Source organism: Sminthopsis crassicaudata, chromosome 3, assembly GCF_048593235.1.
Source record: "Sminthopsis crassicaudata isolate SCR6 chromosome 3, ASM4859323v1, whole genome shotgun sequence".
NCBI lineage: Eukaryota > Metazoa > Chordata > Mammalia > Dasyuromorphia > Dasyuridae > Sminthopsis > Sminthopsis crassicaudata.
In genome coordinates this window covers 482,365,947-482,389,722 of record NC_133619.1, presented here as the reverse complement: position 1 = coordinate 482,389,722, position 23,776 = coordinate 482,365,947, and the positions used below count along the sequence as shown (strand labels likewise).

General features: G+C 35.7%; 1 protein-coding gene across 3 annotated transcripts in view; it reads right to left on the bottom strand.

Annotated features, from left to right (window-relative positions):
• Positions 1-23,776, bottom strand: part of SPATA13 (spermatogenesis associated 13) — a 369,865-nt gene that overhangs the window by 124,534 nt on the left and 221,555 nt on the right. Inside the window, exon 1 of one of the 3 annotated variants that reach the window (XM_074303647.1) lies at positions 12,065-12,220. The exons of the other annotated variants lie outside the window; for them this stretch is intronic. The gene's annotated coding sequence lies outside the window, so the exon portion shown is untranslated. Of the gene's footprint in view, positions 1-12,064; positions 12,221-23,776 lie in introns of those variants that run through there. 3 annotated transcript variants of the gene reach the window in all.

Genomic DNA, 23,776 nt, shown 5'->3' with positions numbered 1-23,776 from the left:
AAGGCAGCACATAAATCCAAGAACTCACAAAGAGAAAAAGATGAGAGGAGCATACCCATTATAACAGATGTGATAAGGACAGTGAAGAGAACATATGTTGTGAAGACTAAAGGTTGTTTTTTTTTTATTGGTAGAATGAAATAATTTATAAATGTGGGGGCCACAGTTTAAGTTTGGGAAAATTAAAAGTTAAATTTTGCTCCTGAAGGCTCTAAAGATCATGGAACAAATCAGTTGAAAGCATGTTATATGCAACTTTTCATCTATCCTTTAAATTAGTTTAAAATACATTTTCCCATTTTAAAAACATCTTTCTACTTGTGAAACATAACTGGTTTCAGACTTTTTGAAGGCATTAATGTGACCATTTTCCTTTTTACTTCAAAAGAAGTAGGGAGGGATGTTATTTCAGAAACATTCATGGAACATTTGAGCAAGAACAATTCCTTTGAATCACTGTATTTCTAAACCTATTCAGCTTATACCCTCCCATGGGTAACATGAGTAATGGTGGTAAGGCGATACAATGGCAGCCAGTCTTTATGATAATACTAGCTACTTGTATGCTGGAGATATAAAAGAATTCCTACTTTAGTTTAGTAATTGGAAGGCAAAAAAAAAAAATACACTATGTTCATTCTTTCATGCTTTCAGTATATATTTAAATGTACTAGAGAAAATCAGATAGTGAGAATTAATTATTTTGCATGTTTTGTGACACCATAAAATGGTGGGGGAAAAAACCCTTGAACTTACATTTTCTTTTCTGGGAAAAAACAATAAACTATTCTATTAATTTAACATGTATTTCATAAAAAAAACTGGCTGTACAATTTGATCATACTAAATGTCTGACTCTTGTAGAAAAGAAAATATGAAATCTGCAGATCAAAACATTGATGTCATAATTTTCCCAGTTTTTAAAAATGAAAAAGACTGATGTTGTTCCAAGTCAGCTAATTCTAACAGTCCCACATTCACTGAATTTTAATAACTCAAATATGAATGTTCTTCAGGATCATTTTGTTTGAGTTAAAAAATATCTTTTGGGCTACAATGTAGCTTTTAAATATGAATGTGGTAAATTTTCTTCAAATATTTTATTAGAACTATATCATAGTCCTCCTTTGATGTCTTTGTGGCATAGAAGAGACCCTGGAATCTCAGAAGATTGTCAAAAGCAGGGTAACAGTTTGGCAGGGTTAGAAGATCTAGAAAGGCTTCAAGAGTGAGCCCAGCAAGTGACAAATGTTTGCTGTCCAAAAGACCAGCCTAACTAAACTTCAGAAGATAGTATAGCACAGAAGAAAGAGTTCTGGATATAAAATCAGAGTCCCTGAGTTCAGATTCCAGTTTTGTCATTTAATAGTGATGTGACCTTGAACAAAACAATTAAATTTTCTAGACTTTAGTCTTCTTATTTGTAAGAGTCCAATCAGATCAGGGCATTTTTTTTATTCCCTTCCATTTTTAAATCCAAGAGAATGAAGAGAACCTCATCATTAGACTAATCAAAAATTAATGAAAGATGTGGGTTTTTTTGGGCCACAACAAATTAGTACACCATCTACTGACTGACAAAAGGGTTATGATCTGCATTGTTGAAGGAGTTAGCCACACCAACAAAATCACTGATTCAGAAGTACAAAAGTATATTACTAGGTAGCTACCTACCTTTGTGTAAAACACAAAGATTTTTCTATTATAAAAACTCTTTAAAAGAATAGTTGGAAAAAAAGTTTAAAGATACCTAGATTCTAGAAGATTTATCAGTTGCTTCAGACAAATCTCTAAATTCTAGAATTTATGTGATTGTGGATATTCTAGAAAATTAGCATTCAAGGTCACTATGATTCCATAAAATATTTTTCTAATAAGATGACTAGGTCACCTAACAGCAAAGATTGCCATTATCTATTTCTTTGTTTATTTTAAAGTTTGTACTTTATGCAAAATGGATGAGAATATGGGCCATTGTCCCTATTTGCAGATCATAGTATACATTTTACATGCTTTTTAAACTCTAAGACAATATTGGGTTCATTACCATGTTTCACTTGTCTTGTGAAGTAATAAGAGATTACCAACAGGTCTAAAACACAGACAGTACAAAGGCATAGAAATGAAGTGAAAAACTTGGGTATCTGGAAAGATAATGGTGACATCAAAAGAAAGAGAAATCTGGAAGACAAAATGGATTGAGAAGGGACAAAGATGGACTTAATTTTGGACATGTTGATTTTTGAGATGCTCATAGGATAAGCATTGAACAATGTAATATGGCTAGGAACTTCTAGCACACAAATCAACTCATTGTGTATTAGGTCATGGTAACCTTCTTTTGAAGCTACTTCCTACAGTCGTGAGGAAAAGACATTACATAAAACCACAGATTTCACAAGCAGTGGTAGTACTTAAATCAAAAGAATCTATACTTTCCATGTGCATTGAAGCATATAAGGAACACACCCAACAAGGACTATTAGCTGTAATGAAAGCCATTAAGTATTGATTAAAGTGAAAAACTATTGAATTCACAGAATCCAAAATTGGAAGGAACTAGGAGTCTCCATTTGACAGACATGGAAATTAGCCAGCTAGGTTAAGTGATTTGCTCATAGTCATGGAGTGTAAAAAGTAGCAGTCAGGACTAAAATTCTGATTTTTAATGCAATCAACTTTTTACCATACTTTATAGCATTTCCTTTGCACTAGTAACTCCTCCATACCTAGAATGTTTTTCTGTCTATAGTTAGAATCCCTAACTTCAATAATCAGATCAAAAATTAGTATGAAATATCTTCTGGTACCTCTAGCTACTAATGGCTTCCTCTCAGAGGTTACCAAATCATTTATTTATTTATTTACACATTGTCTCCTCAATTAAAATATGAGTTTCTTCCGGCAGCTAGGTAGCACAGTGGGTAGAACACCACCCCTGAAGTCAGAAGGAACTGAGTTCAAATGTGACAGATACTCAGTATTTCCTAGCTGTATGACTCTGGGCAAGTCACTTAACCCCAACTGCCTTGGCAAAAATAAATAACTAAATAAATAACGTGAGTTTCTTGATGGAAAGGGTCCAATTTTTTTTTAAATTCTCAACACTTAGCACTTTAGTGACTGACAAAGACTAAAAATTTAATGAATGCTTGCTTCAGACTGGCTGACACAGATTTATAAAGGCACCAGGATCCGAACTCTGGTCTTATGTCTCCTGGTTCATTAACTACATTTTTGGCTCTCCCCCTGTCTTTCCACTGGATCCAAATAAGTACTTCAGAAGTCCATCATCTCTCATCTAGATTATTGCAACTGGCCTTCTAGCTGGTCTCTGCCTCAATTCTCATATTTTATATTGATGTCAATGTTATTTTCCTTAATTACAGATATATGATCATGTCATCTCCCTATTCAACAAACTCCAATGGCTCTTGGCAAAATAAAAACTCTTCTATTTAGCTTTTAAACAATATCACTACCTATCTTTCTATTCTTCTTAGATATTATTCCCTCTCCTGTACTCTAAGATTCATTCAAACTTGTGTTCTCTCTTTTTTTTTATACACATTTCATTTCCACATTTCATGCCATTTTCCTGTCTAACACTTATGCCTGGTAAGAATTTCTTCCTTACCTACATGTCAGGATCCTTTTCTTCCTTCAAAGGACAGCTCAAGCAATACCTTTTATATGAAACCATTCCTGAGATCCACAACTGCTAATGCCCTTCTTTCCAAACTCCCTTGTATTTCTTCATCTTATATTTTATTTATATTTCTCCTATTTTTCAGCATGTATTTACCTATTTGTCTTCCTCAACAGAATATAATTTCCTTACAATTAAGGATTATTTCATTCTTTGTATTTGGATCCCCAATACCTACCACACTTCCTGGGACATACTAGATATTTTAAAAACTCTAATGAAAAGTTTGGCCCCAAAGATGATTTATGTAAAGACACCTCCCCTCATTCCTTTGCATAAGTAGGAGCTCCACAGATATGAAACAATACACGGAATGTCAGATTTTTTTTTCAATGAAGTGAGTAGATTAAATTTTTTTCTTTTTTTCTCTTAAAATTTTTTTTTGTTCTAAGTGATGTCTCTCTAGGAGGGATAGAGGGAAAAATTAGTCAATATAAAAATGTCAATTAAAATTAATTTAGAAGTATAGATATTTATTGATTAATTTTTTTTTCTACAAGGTGCTTCTTCCCAAATTGGCTCCTAGTTTTAGGATTACAGGCCAGTAAATTAAGTAAGCATTACTTTCACTCACATACACACACACACACACACACACACACACACACACACACACACACACACACACATCCTCACCCCCCTGGTTCCTTCTCTGAAACTAGCTCCCTACTAACTCCTTTGAAATTTTCTTCTTTCCACCTTCTATCAAAACATTGCCTTATTTCTTTCCCCATGATTTGAGGATCTCCAGGCAATTAGTGCTTTGTCACTTGGCACTTGGCATTTGTTCATACTATTCCCTAACTCTGGGAATTGCCACATACCTCCACACTACAGCAGTCAGCTCCACTCTCAATCTCTCAAGGCCCTGCTCAAATGTCATGAAGTCTTCCCAAATGCTTTCAAATAGAATTGATTGATCCCTGCATCCTACAAATTCACTTTTGCTTTTTAGGCACTTGTTCTACAGTGATTCCTTCCACATCTTGACTTTCCCCAATGCTGTTGCATTATATCACAGATGAGGATAAGAAATTAAATAGGAATTTGGGGGAGTTTTATAGAAATTGCAGATGATACAAGAAGGCCAGCCAGCAGTCTCACAGATCTCATAGCCAAATACATAACCCAAATCTTACAATAAGATACCTTAAATACCCCATAAAAGAAAAAAATTAAACTTCTTTAGTATGAAGGGAGGGCCAAAAAATTTTGTGAGGGGGATCCATACCCCTAACTCATGTATATCAACTTCCATATACTTTAAGTTCCAATAATCAATCAACAATCACATATTAAATGCCTGAAATGGTCCAGGCTCTGTGCTAAGCTTTAGGAATATAAGATCAATCTAAGTTTAAAATCTAACTATGGGAGGTTACACATACATACACATACACACACAACATACACACACAACATACACACGTACAACATACACACGTACAACATACACATACACCAGAGTAAATAAAATATGTATCCCCAAAAAAGAAAGAAACTAAAGGAAAAAAAACAAAACAAAACAAGATAATCTTGAATAGCAGCTAGGGGAAATCAAGAAAAGTTTCATGTAGAAGATAGTATTTGATTTGAGCTCTAAAGAAAGCCAGGGATTTTAAAGTAGGAGGCCTTAATGTTTCAAGCCAATATGTATTTATTTGGTGTATATCCTGTATGGTTTATTCATGAATATGTATCTCTCTAGAATGTAAACCCTTTGTAGGCAGGGACTGTCTCATTTTAGTACTTATACCCCATATAAGTGTCCTGCACATAGTAGACCCTAAATAGATTACTAGTGAATGAGTGAACTGGATTGCTGAAAAACGATATTAACATACTGGTACTGATAAGTTCATTGAAGGGGCTAATTCTTCCTCTATCTCTTCCAGGAAAGATGTGTATACACACACACACACACACACACACACACACACACACACACATATATTATACATATTATAAAGAAGTGATCTTAAGGACTGAAAATTTCAGTCCACATAAGAATGCATTTTGATGCAGTCAGATTAGTGGGGAATGGATTTGGAGGGAATTGAGATCTTATGACAGACACCATTCAAATTATAGCAGATATATAGTCACTTGCTTGATCATCATCATTTTCAAAACACAAGTCTACAAAGCACCTTCACAATAATCCTATGAAGTAGTGTATTATTATTGCCATTTTGCAGATGGGGAAAATTAATGAGCTCAAACTTATGAACTGCATTGTCCAAAATTACACAATTAGCAAATCATTGGAGCTGGCATATGAGTTAAAATAGTCAAGTCCATTGCTATCCAGTTTTCATACTATATTAGTTCATTGCCTATGTGTGGGGCCTGTCTCACTTCAGGGCATGAAGGTATCTACAACTTTTCAATCAAATTTACAGAGGTTCAGATTAAGAAGAAAGCATTTTCTTTAATTTAGGCTTTTAGTCATTGAATGTTAAAATTGAAAGAGACCTTTAAACTAGCCTAACTGACCAGAAGAGAAACACAGAAGTACTATCTGAGGAAGGGGAAAGAGGCACTATGCTCTTTGTGTGGGGAAAGAGCATTGGAGAGTCAGACAGACCTAAATCTAGATTCTGTCTTTGCCACTTACTGGCTAGGCAACTTTGTGCAAATCATGGCTACCATATATAAGTGAAGCTGTGGGATTGGACAAATCTTTCAGCTCTATCTTTATATCCTGCATATGACATGCAAATCCTTCAGCAAGATTCACTATATATATGCATTTATTTATATAAATATATGCATATATCTTATGCATTTATTTAAATGCATAAGAATTTAGAATCTAGAATATGAAGGGGCCATAAATAATAATAATTTGCATTTAATATAATGCTTTAATGTTTGCAAAGCACTTTACAATATTATTTCATTTTATTCTCACAATATCCCTAGGAGGTAGGTGCTATTATGATTTCCATTTCATAGATGAAAGAACTGAGACAGACAGAGGTTAAGACTTTCCCAGCATCTTATAACTATGACTAAATCTGAACTTAGAGTACTTAGACCTGAAGTCAGGAAGATTTATGTACCTAATCTCTAAAGACATCTAGTCAAACTTCATTTTACAGCTGAGGAAATTGAAGCCCAAAGAGATGAAGTGACTGGCTCACACTAATAAGAAACCTACAGTTTTAACCAAAATTCTTTTACTCCAAATTCATGTTCTTCCCACAATATTAGCTAACATTTATGTAATGTCTTAAATTCTGCATACAAGTTTGCATTAAAGTTTACAAATATTATCTTATTTGACAACAACCCTGGAAGCACATACTACTATGACTCCCCATTTAACAGATGAGAGAAAACTGAAACATAAATGACTTGCCCAGGATCACACAGCTAGTAAGCATCTAAAATATTACCTAAATTCAGGTTTTCCTGACATCCCATCTCTATTCTGCAGTTTGTCAGTATAGACAGGTATAGAATCCATCTTTTTTCATTCTGTTCCATTACTGCCAACACCCTCAAGCATCTTCTGGGACACAAAGTTTAAATGAATTGTCCATATTCTAATCATGATTTTGTAATAGAGCAGGAAATGGACTAGACCTTTAACATGTATGCTTAAGGACATATATTCTTAAAACTTATTTATTTTTGTCAATATTCAAATCAAATCAAATGAATGCTTAAAGATAAAGCAGAAGCATAACCTCCAATGTTTTAAAATGCTCTTTTATCTGAGGAATTCAGCAGAAAGGAGCTATATTTATCCTCCCAAATGAAGAAATACAAGTCAAATTATTCACATCATTTATTTTAAAATCAACATTTATCTGTGTGTATGTGTACGTGTATATATATACACACACACAAATATCTATATATATGTATATACATATGGGTAGGTATGAATGAATAAATTAATATACATATATATGCTGTCTATCAAAAGCAATATAAAGTTATCCTTTTATCTATTTATGACACCTTTTTTCTTTCTAGAACATTTCCATTTTTTGAATTGCAATTTCTGCAATTTTGTGTTCCTATGTCTGAAGATTTGTCTCAAAAAGTGCTCCTAAAAACAATGCTGTATTTTGTTTTTGTTTTTTAATTTAGAGAAAGAAACAAAAAAAAAAATCTTTCAATTAGGAGACTTATTGAAGTAAAAGTTTTTCTTTATCATATATCACAAAGGGAATGTATTGAATTCCAAGGTTAAAATAATGGTTTGAGGAACTTGGGTTTCATTTATCAATCTACTATAAATCACAATATGAAGTAATGGGATGAACATTAAGCTTGGAGTTGGGACAATCTGGATTCAAATCCTGCCTTAGACTTTTTTCAGGCTACATGATCTCAGGTGAATCACTTAATCTCTCTGTGATCTCAGTTTCCTCATCTATAAAATGATTGGACTTTTGAATGTCTTTTCCAGTTCTAAATCTGATTGACAAGGGAGTTACTGGATAGAGTAGTAGACCTGGAGGCTGGATGACCTGAATTCAAATCATATCTTAGACACTTCCTAGCTATGTGACATTCAGCAAATTACTTAACTTACCTGAGTTTCAGTTTCCGAATCTGTACAATGAGGATAATAATAGCACCTACTTCGCAGGATTTTTTTGTGAATATCTAATAATTTGCAAAGAGCTTTGAAAACCCTAAAACACTGATCAAAATTATCTGGTATTGTTGTTGTTATTTTAGGATTCCTAAAGTCTTGGGGCCATTGAAGGCACCAGAAGTTATTCAGTACAAAACAGAAATCAAGTGCCACTTAATTGCTTAGGCTTAATAGAAAGTGCTAAGCATTTTCAAAACCCCCCCAAAAAAACTAAAAAACAAAAAACAAATGATTATTAAGGCACCATAGGATTCAAACTATGATTTCAATATATAAAATTCTCTTTGAAAAAAGAAAATCCCTCTACCAATGTTGTTGCTCAATTATGTCTGATTCTTTTCATGGGATTTTCTTGGCAAAAATATTGGAGTGGTTTTTCAGCTCATTTTACAGATTAAAAAACTGAGGTAAACAAGGCTAAATGGCTGTGGTGGGGGAAAGTGGTAAGGTCACAGGAGCTAGGAATTGTCTTAAGGCCGAATTTGAATTCAGGATAAAGAGTCTTCCTGACTGGGGCCCATAACTTTATGCACTCCTTCTTCTATTAGTGCAGCCCAGCAATTGCTTTGTAATTTATCTTCTAGTTGGTAGGGGCACCACAAAGAGTTTAAGTGACTTGCTTCAATTACCCAGCCTTTATGTTTGAGAAAGGACTTAAATTCACACCTCTCTGCCTCTAAGGCTAGTTCTTAGTCTGCTACCTCAGGCAGCCTCTCAAAAGCTTTAATTTACTTGCTCAGTTACTACAGTCAGTTCCTCCTAAGAGACTCACTACCCAGTAAAGCCCAATATACAGCTGTCTCTCTTTTGTTTCCTGTGGCCAGAAGGGGCAATATTGTCCATGAGGGAGCAGGAGATAACTGAAAAGTTTGAATAATTGACAGTCAGTTTAGCCTGTGCCCCCTGGGGCTTTCTGGAGATACCATGTATTAGGATTTCCCCTCTCCCAGGAAAAGGATAAATACATGTTATCTTCCAGAAATCCCAGGGTAAACCGGGACCTCAGAGATTTCAATTAAGAGAAAGAAAAGATGGAAGGCAAGTTGCTGACTAGTTAAAACTGTGGTAAACAAGTCATCTTTGGGGAGAAGGCAAAGAACTATGTCACAGTAAAGCTGAATTTTAGCTCTCTCTAACAAGTGATTCTAAACTATGGAAGGAAGTTACTATATTAAAATGGAAAAAAAAATGCTGGTGGGATACAGTAGAGAGCTTGATAGCCACACTACTGAGTAATTGCAAATAAATACATTGGGCACATTGGGCTTCTTCTTCTTCTTCTTTTTTTCTTTTTTCTTTCTTTTTTTTTTTTTTTCTGTTTTCTGTTTTAAACAGCATTATCAAAATCCTTAAATAGATATCTGAAGGAAAATAGGTGACTGACTGGAAAGTGGTTACTGAGAGGCCGGAACCTAGAAAATGGGCAAGAACAGAGAAGGAAAGGTGGAAGGAAAAAAAAAAAACAAGAGGGAAAATATTGAAACAAAGGTGTGGTTTAGGATAAAGCAACAGGCTGACGAGTGTAAAGGAATACATGGGAGGAGTTAGCAAAAAAGATGAAAGGGACTGGGGGTGGGGGGATTGGTTTGGGAAGGGATAATTGGGGTGGAGGAAGAATCAGAGAAACCAGAGTATATGTTGCAGGACCAAAGAACAGTTAAACTGGGGGCAGGAGGAAAGAAAGCCAAAGGTAATAAATAGGAAATCCATTGATTTTTGTAGAGGGGAAGTTACAGAAAGATGTAAAAGGCACAAATACTAACACTGATAAGGATGGCCATGGGGAAGACAACAATATTCTTGGGAGTGAAGGGGAGAGAGAAAATAGAAGAGAGAAGGGAACAGCCCAGCACACATAGAGGGTACTTAAAAGGAGGGTGAAGCATAATATAATGAGAAAGTCTGAAAGACAGCAGTGGGGAAGCAGAGGGGAAATGACTATAGGATGGAAGAGCAATGGGGAGAGATTTTTTTTTTTTTATTTGGAGTAAAGGAAAAGCAATGGTATTGGGTGAAGTGCCAAGGAAATATAGGAAAAAATGGTGAGCAGAATAAATAAATGTGAGCAAATCAAATAGAAAATAAATTCAAAATTGTATCATCATTATCACCATTCCTAGAAGTGCGGTATAATGGACATAGAGTCTTGGAGTCAGGCTGTGTTCCAGACCAGTTTCTGATTAATATGGATTGTGTGATTTGGGGCAGGAAAATCTAAGACTGGAAGTTCACAAAGCAAGTGCCCATATACATAGATAGGAGTTCTTTACCAGGAGCTCCGAATCCTGATGAAATCCCAAGTACTGTTTTTTTTTTTTTTTTTTTTTTTTTTTTTGTTGTTGTTGTTTGTTTGTTTGTTTTTGTTTTTTTTTAAAAAATCATATTATTAAAAATATTCAAAGAATCGGTTACTTTAACAAAATATTATTCCCTTCCACCAAACCAGATGCAACCAAGGAAAGAAGTTGCTTGAAATATCTTATAACTTTAGAAAGTCACAATCTCTCTGAGACTCATATCTGTAAAAATGAGGGGATTGGACTAGATGGCTTTTGAGGTTCCCTGGAGGTCTAGAAATCTATAATCCTATAATTTCAAGTTCACACAGCTAGTAAGCTTAAGAGGCAGGCTTTGAACTCAACTCTTCCTGACTCCAAACCCATTATTATTGTGTTAAAAACTAACCCCAACCAGTAAAGATTTTATTTTGTTTTTGTTCTGGGCACAGTCCCAGGCGATTTAACTTTGCACAGTCAAGTGGCTGCTCAGCCAGCAGATCACCTGAGGTCCCCCTGACCTTGGCGGCAATGTTAAGCTTGATATTTTGCTTTGGGTTATATAGCAATCTTCCCATCTCACACAGAAAAACTGAACTAACTTCCCTAGCTTAGTTTCTTCAGATAACAGAAGAGTATGTCCCTCAGTCCCCCTTACTTTCCCCTGAAATAGGAACCTTATTAGAGTCTGGAGGAGAGGGGGAGGGGACAACGCCTTTACAAGCCAAGCTCTCCCACGTTCTATCTCAGAGCAGTGACGCCGTGGAGGTCCCCTGCGTTAGGGGAGGCCCGTCTGACCCCAGTTATTCAGTAAGTGTCGGCCTCTGCTCCCATTTCCCACCATTTAGAAGACAAAGAGGAGAAAAGCAGCCACAAGTAAAAAGCAAAGCTGGAGAGAAGTTTTCAAGCTCACCCCACCAACCCTCCAGGCAGCCCCCCAGGTCAGAGGAAGTTTATGGATGGCTGGACTCTAGAACTGGAGAGTGAAGTTTTATCACAATCGCTAAGAAATCAATCAAGTCTGGAGCAAGCTGATGCTTCACAGCACATCAAACTATTCCAGTCCCTGCTTTTGCAAGACTTCTATGGGCGAGCGGGAAAGGGGGAGAAGCAAAGGCAGCACACAGCACGGAGGTGCAAAGCGCCTGCCGAACAAACAGGTGGCCAGGAGGAGCAGACAGCACCTTCGGAGCCGCCAGAAGGCTGCAGCATTTGCTTTATCTTTCTATCTAAACCGTCAGATCTAGAGTCTATATATTAGTGAGTCTAAGTGAAAGTGGATGAATGGGTAAGGGAGGGAAGGATACACCCAGACCGCACAGAAACAGCGGGTGGTGTCAGTTCACTAGAAAGGAGACGAACAGGAATGAATTAATTATTCACAGTTAGTTCAACCTTACCTCTTCACAGATCCCCCAAAGAAACTTCCATCCAACCACACAAACCAGAGGACGACATTACCGTTTAGATTCAGTGGCAGTTCCTAAAAGGCAGAAAATCCCCAAAGCGGTTCCATGCCATCCCGGTGCACGCACGGGCGCTGCCGTAGCTTTCAGTAGTTTCCCTTCCCGAGCCCGAGTGCAAGACGATCGCTCAGGGTTTCCAAAGCAAAGCTGCAAGCTGAATGTTGGGCTGCCGACCGGGCTCGGGCGCCCTCGCACCAATCAGGGGCCTCAGTGCTTCCCACCGCCGGCCAGGGGGCGGGGCCGCTGCCTAAGAAAGAACGGAGCCGAGCGGGAGGGAGAAGAAACTAGCTGCCTTCAGATTTGGTGGCCCCCGCGCTCCCCGCTGCGCATCCAGCCGGCCGCAGGGAGGAGAAAAGGAGCCGGCCTCTCCCGTTGACATAGCAACCGCCCCTAACTTTTCACCCGAGCAACTCTTAAAGATGAGGGTTGCGGGGGGAGTTCACTCCGGGCTAAGGCAGCGCAGCTAGGCTTTCGCTTGGCTTTGCCTGTTTGGCACCCGGGGCAAAGGAAAGGGTGGGTAGGTTTAAATCTCCTGATTCCCCCGGAGGCCAAGGACTGTGTCTTGTTTGGAGTATTTTCTGATGCAAAGTTAGGGCTTCCGAGCCTTCTCTGTGATGAGCAATGACAACATGATCGTGTATACGTGCACCACGATACATGCATAAACATTGTAACACGCATAAAGACAAATGTGTCTCCGCATAAACACAGGCACACATTGTATTTAACGAATGCATTCATGTATTTGAATGTAGTGTATATCACAGCTTGTTCTGTAGATTCACATGTGTATATACAGATAAATGTGCATGTGTAGTGTAGATATATAGATCCATCTTTTTGTATCTATCTATATAAAGGTAAACCAAGATGGAGAAAAAGTCCAAATGAGATACATAGCTGCTAAGTAAAATGTTATCTATGGTAACCGCAGAATATATATTTCTTGGTTACACAGATTCCAGTAATTCTAATTAATAAGCATTTATTATCTACTAAACACCAAGTACTGTGATAGGCACTGGGGATACACAAGTCAAGAAGAAAGGAAAAAAAAGAAAGAGAAAGAAAGAGAGAAAGGTAAAAGAAAGAAAGAGAGGAGAAAAAAAGAAAGAAGAAAAGAAACGCCCTATTCTCATGGAATTTCATTATCTGGAAGAAGCCTAGCATTTACATATTACTACAAAAATAAATAAGAGGTATGTTGTGGGGATAGAGGGCAACAACATCTTGGGAGGATTCAGAAAGAAATCATGTAGAAGGTGTCTGAAAGAAGATCTAAAATAAATGAGAATGTGACCAATTTACACATAGATATGTGAAGAGTATTCTAAATTATCTAAAAAGTTTTAAATGAGTATAAAAATTAGGGAAATAATATGTACAGACCATGTCTTCAAATACCTTGTTTGGTATGCACTTTGAACATAACAAATATTTCTACATGACAACCTCCTGAATGTTAAACAACTTTTGAAATCTTAATTACTTATGATAATTCTTTAAAACTTTTATTGATTTCCAAAGTTATCTTTCTTTTTTATGTTAAACATGGTAGAAATATATGTTAAATCCAATATATGCATACACATTTATATAATTATCTTGTTTTACAAGAAAAATCACATCAAACCAGAAAAAAATAATGAAGAAAATAAAATGCAAGCAAACAACAAAAAGAATGAGAATGCTGTGTTGTGAACCACACTCAGTTCCCACAGTCCTCTCTCTGGGTGTAGATGGCTCTTTTGATCACAAGACCACTTGAACTGGTCTGAATCATCTCATTGTTGGAGAGGGCCACATCCATCAGAATTGATTATCATATAATATTGCTATTGCTGTGTACAATGATCTCTTGGTTTTGCTCATTTCACTTAGCATCAGTTCATGTCATTCTTTCCAGGCCTCTCTGAAGTCATCCTGCTTATCATTTCTTATAGAATAATAATATTCCATTACATTCACATACCATAGCTTATTCAGCCATTCTCCAACTCAGTTTCTAGTTTCTTACCACTACAAATATTTTTGCACATGTGGATTCCTTTCCTAGTCATATTTTTTCATGTAAAAATCCAAATCTATTTTTTCCAGGGCTACACTATCTGCCCTTGAAGAGTATTTGGGAGCCATGATCAATTCTTCTAGTAGAGAGGGCTGACACCCTGTTCTGTTTGTCTTTTTTTCTACTCCAATGCCTAACCAGTACACTGTGGACATACTATTGGAAGAAATTAATCTTTTCAATCTTGACATCTTTCACTGTAAACAAAGCCAGAAGACAAAAGTAATTTGTAACTTTATGGAAGAGTGGCTTACAAGCCAATGAAGGAATTGTACCCAACCCACAACAGAGAAATATCTGATGGCTGTGAGCAAGCTGCACATTAGAGACATGTGAGCAGGTGCACACAACAAAGAAGAAATTTCACAAAAGTTCATCAGAGAACTATGTGAAGGGCATAGTCAGATTAAGAATGAGAAACAACTAAGAAACAGCAGATGTTTCATGAAATATAAAGAGAACTTGAGGAAGGCTACCAACAAGTTGGGTAGTCTCCCTGTGGTAGATTTGTGGAAGGAATGGATGAAACTCATACAGCACAGACAGGCACAGATATCATTGGAGAAGTCACTTCATCTCTGTAAACCTCAATTTCTTTATCTATAAAATATTAACATCTAGGATCCTTTCCAGGTTTGTCTTTGATCCAATGATGGTTTGCAACTTGTATTATTGAAGACCATAACGTAGTACAAGTTTGCATAATATTGATGCTGAAGAGTATGAATACTTGACATTATACATTACTAACTTTTTGGCTATTAGTCTGTTCTGTGGTAGGATTACTAGAGTAAGAGTCAAGAAAGTTTGATTATAGTCTATGTATCATCCAGCTGTGTCATCTTAGGTAAGTCATATCAAATATCAATACTTCACTATAAAATAAAAGAAGTTGACTAAATGTTCTCTAATATTCTATGGTGATTGTTTCTGGATGTGATTCGAAGAACTCTCTTTGAATAAGAAAACAAAATCCCAAATCCCTACAACTAAAGATACTGATCTTTCTTTTCTCTATTGACCCCTAAGTCCGTCAGCTAGCATTCAAAGAGACTATTAGAACAGAAAAGACCTTAAAGATTTTTTAGTTCAAAAGTTTTTAACCTTTATGCCCTCATGCTCCCTATTGGTGCAATCTAAAAATTTATTTCCCAGAATAATGTTTTAAAATAAGAAGATAAAATGCGAGAAATGCTAGATTTCAGTCTGAGGTTAGGAAAAAAAAAATTCCCATTCAAGTTCATAGACTCCCTGAAATCTATCAACAGATCTTCTTGGGAATCCATTGACCCCAGGCTAAGAACCAATCAATCTAGTCCAACTGGTTAATTTCCTTAGATAAAGAAACAATTTTCTAACAAATTTAAGATGAGTAATATTACTCCACAGCCAGAAATAGTGCAATGCAATTCAATGCAGCAACATTTTTGAGGATTTTTTTGCGTTCAGAGTGCTGTGCCAAATGTTAGAGAGGGTACAAAGTTTTGGGTAATTCTTGCCATGTATGAGTTTAGTAGGCAAGCAACATAAATAACTACAATAGAGAATACATATATGCTTTACTGAGTTAAAACAAAGTTATCTGAGGACTTAAAGAAGAGATCATTTCTAATTATCAGCATCCAAGGAAGGATTCATGGAAGTAATGTCTTTTAAATATGACCTTTCGGGGGCAGGTAGGTGATGCAGTGGCTAGAGTACCAGCCTTGAAGTCAGGAGGACCTGAGTTCAAATATAGTCTCAGACACTGAGTGACCCTAGGCAAGTCACTTAATCCCAATTGCCTCAGCAAATATATATATATATATATATATATATATATATATATATATATATATATATATATATATATGTTAAACATGTATATACATGTACATATATACATAAACATATATGTATATATACACATATGTGTGTATATACACATATGTGTGTATATATACATATATGTATGTGTGTGTATATATATATATATATATATATATATATATATATATATATATATATATATATATATAAAATGACTTTTAAGAATAGATTTAAAACCAGGCAAAGAGAGGGGAAAGGCCTTTCAGAAACAGGGAATAGCCTAAACAAAGGGATGGAGGTATAAACATGTAGGATTCATTGTGTTTGGGAAGATTTGGAGAAGGTGGAAGGAAAGAACATTTCAATTTGATTACAGAATACATTCAAAGGAGGTGAGTATTAATAAAATATAAGCTTGGAAAAAGTAAATGACATCAGATTTTAGAGAGCCTTGAATGTCAGGCAAAGATTTTTGAATTTTACTAAGTAGGCAAGAGATAAGTGAGCAGAGAAGGGATATAGCCAGATTTGTGCATGAAAGATTATTTTGGCAGAAATGTAAAAGGGGAATTGGATTGAGGAAAGAACAGAGACAGAAATGTCTTTTAGAAGGTTGTTTAAAAGACCATATACAATTATTAAAGCCTGAACTAGACTAATGATAACAAGGTAATAATTTGAGAGATGAAATTCTGTTCCAAGATTGCAATGGTCCAGTCTAGCTCCTCTGAAGGGCTCAGAATAAGTCCTTAAATGCGAAGGTCTGGGCTAGCTCCTCTGAATGGCTCAGAATAAGTCCTTGTCAGAATAAGCAAAAGTCCTTGCCCCACGTTGGGTGCCTATTTTTAAAGTTCTTGAATTGTGAGGGTCTGGTCGTCTGCTCAATTATAATCCTTCTCTGGGAGGAGATCTGTAAAATCTTTTCCTCTGTGCGCAGGTTTCTTGGGAGCTCTGAATCTCCTCCAACTCTTGTCCTTCCTCAAATCAGATTGGTCTCTTTTCAGCCTGCCTGGTGTCAAGACTTTATCCCAGAGTCCATTCTCTCATACCCAATGCTGCGCTTCTTTTATTCTCCCAGAGAATGGACGTGGGATAACGCAAGGGCTTCTAGGAAACATTACTTCCTTCAACCAATGAGCTTGCTCCTCCTAGAATTCTTTCCTTCAACCAATGAGCTTGCTCCTCCTAGAATTCCTAAGGTGTAAACTCCCTTTAAAGGCCAGAACCAAAGGTCTGAGCCAGAGAATTGTCAAGTCAACCTGAATTCTCACCTGGTAATCCTAACACAAGATAATCATAGCAGCTTAGAAACTAACTGAATATGATAAAGAAGAATCATGTCAAAAATATTAAGCACCTACTGTGTACCAGGTAATGTGCTAATTGAAAAGAGTCAGGGATAACAAACACTAAAGCTATGAAAACAGGAGACAAGATTAATAATGATAAGACACAAACAGAAATACTACTACTGCTAATAACTCATTTATATCAACCTTTAAGAGTTGAAAAGCACCCTCCTGCTTTCACAACTCCAAGAGGAAGGGAGTGCAATTATTATTATCTCACTTTACAGATGAAGAAACTGAGATTGTAAGGGATCAAATGACTTGTTGATGATCATTCCCAGTATCATATAAACTATTATGATTCTGTCTGACTCTCCAGTGCCTAGTATAATGCCTAGCATAAGTAGACATTTAATAAATACTTGTTAAATTGAATTTTCTACTTAATAAATAGCTGAAGCAGAATTTGGACCTAAGTTATTCTGAATCCAAGCCTAGCATTCTATTTACTATGCAACAATGCTCTAAAAAATGAAGTGGATTAGAGAGGAACTTAATAAACTCCAATATTGACATATGAATTTGAAATACTTTAAAAGATTGACCAAAAGAAAGACATGATGCAAAGTGAAATAAAGCAGAACCAGAAGATTTTACAGTTACAGCAATATTTTATGATAAACTATGAGTTAACTATTTGCAGCAATACAATGATCCAAGATAATCTCAAAGGATTCATGATGAAAAATGAGCATACTATTTTCTCTTGCTCTTTCTTCCTTCCTTCTTTCCTTATAGCATTCTTTTTATCATTTCTATCATTTCTTAATTCCTTATTCATAATATGTTGTAGCCTATTTGTGCTCTTTGGGTAATTTTTTTAAAATGATATTTTATTTTCCCTAATTAAATGTTAAAATGATTTTAACAGTTTTTAAAATAAGTTTTGAGTTCCATATTTTATCCCTCTCTTATTCCTTCCTCTTCCCTGTGATAGTAAGCAATTTGACATAGGTTATTACATATGAATGTTGAGGAAGGAGGAAGAAAGGAAAGAAAATACACAGTTCAAAGGCAAAAGAGATGACTTGCAAGTGGGAGACTGTATGGGAACATTTCATGGGAATGGTTGTGTTTGAGTTGGGTATTGCAAAATAGTCTTTTTAATTTATTATTTACTTATTTCAAACATAAAAAAAATTTTTTTGAGTTGCAGATTCCCTCTTCTACCCACCCCTCCCCCCATGCAATGAGAAGAAAACCAATATGACCAAAGATCCCAAAGCAATAAAATATGGAGTATGTTCAGGGAAAGACTAGTAGTCTCAAGTTGACTAGAGTATAAATTATGTTTGAGAGAGGAAAGACAGAGGTAGAAGCAAGATGAAAGCATGAAGGCAAGGTTTCATCAGAGTTCTCCCCCAGTCTCCTGTAGATAGCTTTAAATAATGACTCTAAATAAATTTTACAGTGGCAGAACCCACAAAAAGTTGAAGTGGAACAATTTTCCAGTTGAAGGCAGGTTGCAAGTTTAGAATCAGGGTGGGTGTGGAGTGTAATTCCAGTACAGGCCAGTACAGGCTACGCCAACACATTTTGGGCACACTAGAGTGTGAGGGGAGCCATTGAATCAACAGTGGTGGCAGCAAGACAATGACCAACACAGTGACAGCAATAGCTTCTGGAGAAGCCTCAAAGGGTAGGGACAGAACAGCTGGTCAGAGGAAGATTGCAGAGACTCTTTGCTGGCCCTGAGACAAGAAAGACTCTGTTTTGTCCATCCTCAAATCTAACTAGCAGTGCTTATTCACAATATAGGCACCTAGAAGGGAACTCCAAAAACATCTGCACAAAATCCCTGAATTTTAGGACATTGCATCCTCTACCCTGGAAGAGAGCCCTACTTTAACAAAGGGTTAAAAAAAGTCAAGTAATAGACTGGGAAAATGAGCAAACAACAGAAAAAGATTCAGACCATAGAAAGTTACACTGGTGACAAGAAAAATCAAAATACACACTCAGAAGATGATAAAGTCAAAGCTCCTACAACCAAAGCTTCTAAGAAAAATAAGAATTGGTCTCAAGTTATGGAAGAGTTCTAAGGGGATTTTGAAAATAAAATAAGAGAAGTAGAGAAAGAATTGGAAGGAGAAATGAGTGGTGCAAAAGGAAATATAAAAAGCTTGGAGGAGAATGCCTTAAAAAGCAAAATTGATGAAATTAGTTGAAAAGGAGCTATAAAAGCTTTACAGAAAATAATTCCTTAAAAATTAGAATTCAACAATTGAAAGCTAATGACTTTATGAGAAATCAAGATACAATAAAATAAAACCAAAAGAATGGAAAAATAGAAAAAAGTGTAAAATATCTCATCAGAAAAACAACTGACTAGAAAATAGATCCAGGAGAGAAAATTTAAAATTTATTGGCCTACCTGAAAGCCATGATCAAAAAAAGAGCCTGGACATCATCTTTCAAGAACTTATCAAGGAAATCTGTCCTGATATTCTAGAATCAAAGGGTACATCACCTCCTGGAAGAGATTCCAGAATGAAAACTTTCAAGAATATTAGATCCCAATCAGCAACTCCAAGGTCAAGGAAGAAATATTGTAAACATCCAGAAACAATTCAAGTATATTGGAACAACAGTCAGAATAACAATAAGATTTAGCAGCTTCTACATTAAAGGACTGAATGGAGCTAGGATTCCAACTGAAAATCACCTATCCAGCAAAAGTAAGTATTATCCTTCAGGAAAAAGGTGAATATTCAATGAAATAGAGAACTTTCAAGCATTCATAATGAAAAGATCAGAGCTGAATAGAAAATTAGATTTTCAAATACAAGACTCAGGAGAAACATGAGGAAGTAATCAGAAAAGGGAAATCATAAGGTATTTAAGGTTTATTTGTTTCCATCCCTACATGGGAAGATGATACTAATAACTCATAAAAATTTTCTCACTATTATGACAGTTAGAAAGAGTGTATATGTATATAGATATATAGATACACACACACACACCACACACACACACACACACACACACACACACACACACACACACAGAGAGGGGGGGCACAGGTGTGAATTGAATATGAAGGGATAATATTTGAATAAAATAAAATAAAATAAAGGAATGAGAGAGAAATGTACTAGAAGAAACAGAAAGGGGGAGGTAGAGTAATATAAATTAGTTACCATAAAAGAGACAAGAAAAAGCTTTTACAATTGGGGAAAGAGAAAAGAGAGGAGATAGAATGAATGAATCTTGTGCTCATCAGCCTTGGCTCAAAGAGGAAATAACATACATATTCAATATGAATATAGAAATCTATCTTAGTAGGAGGGGAAAGGGATATAAGAACCAGGAATAGTGATAGAAGAAAAAGCATATTGGGAGGAAGGTCTGGTCAGAAGCAAAATACTTTTGAGGAAAAAAGGGTAAAAAAGAGAGAATAGAATAAATGAGGGGATACAGTTAACAATAGTATGAAAAAAATTTGAAGCAAGTTTCTCTTATGAAGGCCTCATTTCTCAAATAGGAAACTGTATCAAATATATTTTTTTAAAAGTTATTCCCCAATTGATAAATGATCAAAATATATGAAATATGCCCAAAGGGCTATAAAATCATGCATACCATTTGACCTAACAATTCCAGTACTAGGCAAGAATCCAAAAGGTATTTTTTTTTAAAAGGAAAAGAACTTATATGTACAAAAATATTAATAGCAACTCTCAGAGCAAAAATTGGAAATTGAAGGAGTGCCCATCAATTGGGGAATGACTGAATAAACTGCATATGTGATTATGATGAGCTATAAGAAACGATGAACAAGATTCTTTCAGAAAAACTCCATGTCCATCATTGATCAATTGGAATTGGATTAGCTCTTCTCTATGCTGAAGATATCCACTTCCATCAGAATACATCCTCGTACAGTATCATTGTTGAAGTGTATAATGATCTTTTGGTTCTGCTCGTTTCACTTAGCATCAGTTGATGTAAGTCTCTCCAAGCCTCTCTGTATTTCTCCTGTTGGTCATTTCTTACAGAACAATAATATTCCATAACATTCATATACCATAATTTACCCAACCATTCTCCAATTGATGGACATCCATTCATCTTCCAGCTTCTAGCCACTATGAAAAGGGCTGCCACAAACATTTTGTCAGTCCTCCATGAGCTCAGACAAAGTGAAATATATTGTGTACATGGTGATAGCAAATTTGTGGGATGATCAGCTACAAGTGACTTTGGTATTCTCAACAACATTGATCCAAGACTACTCTGAAAGACTTATGATGAAAATCCTTTCCATATCAAGAGAAAGATCTGATTGTGTCTGAATAGAATCTGAAGCATACTTTTTTTCTTGAGATTTTTTTGGGGGGAGAGACCTATGCTTTCTTTTGCAAAATGACTTTTGATGGAAATATTTTGCATAAACTCACATATGCTTTCTCAGATGGGGGGAGGGAAGTATAAGGAGAAAGAGAGAGATTCTAGAACTCAAAGTTTTAAAAATAAATGTAAAAAAGTTGTTTTGCATATAACTGGGGAAAATGAAAACATTTAACCACAGGAAAAAAAAAAGAGGAAAGAAAAATCAGGATGAAAAGATAGACTAGAGCCAGATAATGAAGGGCCTTGAGTGACAGGATAATTAATTTGGGCTACTAAAGATTTTTGAACAGTGGAATAAAAAATCACAACTGTTTCAAAAAAATGATAGTATTTTCAAAAATAGATTAAGGAAAGATGAAGATTATTGCACATATATAATCTATATCAAATTGTTTATTGTCTTGGGGACAAATTTTAAGTTCCAAAGGGAAGGAAAGAGGGAGAAATTTTTGGAACTTAAAATTTTATAAAAAAAGTAAATGTTAATAATAGAATTTACATATAATTGGGGAAAACAAATTTACCATTAAAAAAAGATGGGACTTTGGGGTTTATCTTTATCTGGAGAGTATGAATAATAATTATAATAAAAATAACTGCTTTCAATATGTTTTATAAAAGAAATGTTGAAGATTAGAATGGGAAGATAAATTATGAAATGGCTTTAATAGTTTATGGCACAGATTGTTAAACCACTTTGGCAGTCTAGTTAAGTCTATGAATGATATTTTTTTAATTAAAGCTTTTTATTTTCAAAATATATACATGGATAATCTTCAATATTCATCCCTACAAAATCCTGTGTTCTAATTTTTTCCTTCTCTTCCCCCCCCTCCCAATTTGGCAAGTGATCCAATATATGTTAATAATATATGTGCAATGAATAGTATTTTTAAAAGCATAAAATTAAACACAAGGATTTCAAAGACTACCAATTACATTGAAATCCAATTATCAGAATATTTAAAAATAAAAGTTCGTAGACCCTAGGTTAAGAACCTCTAGTCAGGGCTAGGTAAAAAATAAAAAAGGAGAGATTGAACTAGGGTGATGGCAGTAAGAGTAGAAGATTAAGTATGAACTGAAGAATTTGGGTAAATCAAGTTAGCTTAAAAAACACTTTGGTCACAACACTCCCTGTCAGGTGGGTATATACTTATATACGGATTGCCATTTTCTAAAATAGGAAACAGACTCAGAGAAGTTAAGTAAAGATTCAGGTCCTAACTCTGCTGTGGAACTTTGGAAAAATTATTTAACCTCATTCTCTAATCTGTAAAATTGGGATTTTTCTTTTTATTACCTGTTTCACAAGATTGTTGAGCAAATTAAATGAGAAGACCTTTTTAAAATCATGTCAGTTATAATCCTTTACAAGGTCAGCAAGCAAAGACCCAGAACAGCCTTTGTGGGATCACTAATGAGCTGCTCTTACATTGTGGTAGCCCCAAAAGGCACAGAAGCTCCTAGGGGATGCACAGTGGGCCATAGGCTAGATGACAGTAGGTTACTAGAGCACCCAGCAATTATTTTCACATTATTTTGTATTATACCCATGTTGCCTCAATCACTAGATGGATTAAAGATACCCCAGAGTAATAAAGTGAGAGTAAGATTGAGGGGGATTCCAGCAACAGGCTCTGAGAGCAAGAGCTCTGGCTGCCCTTGAGAAAACAGGAACTGGCATTTAAAAGAAAATATATATTTAAGCAAACAACAAGGTTCAAAGGACAGTGATATTAGAGAATTCATTCTGGAGATTACTCCTACCCCTAACTCCCTGCTCTGAGACATGTTTCCTGTGCCACTTTTTTCCTGTTGTTACATCATTTCAGTGGTGTCTAACTCTTCATAAACCCATTTGGGGTTTTCTTGGCAAAGATACTAGACTGATTTGCCATTTCCTTCTTTAGTTCATTTTACAGATGAGTAAATTGAGGCAAACAGGGTGAAGTGATGTTCCCAAGACCACACAGCTAGTAAGCATCTGAGTATAAATTTGAACTCAGATAGAGGAGTCTTCCTGATTCCAGGCTCAGCATTCTATCCTGGCACTGGGCCACCTAGCTCCTCTGTGCCACTTTTAGCTATTTCTAAGTAAATAAGTGGACTTAACCTGTTTGTA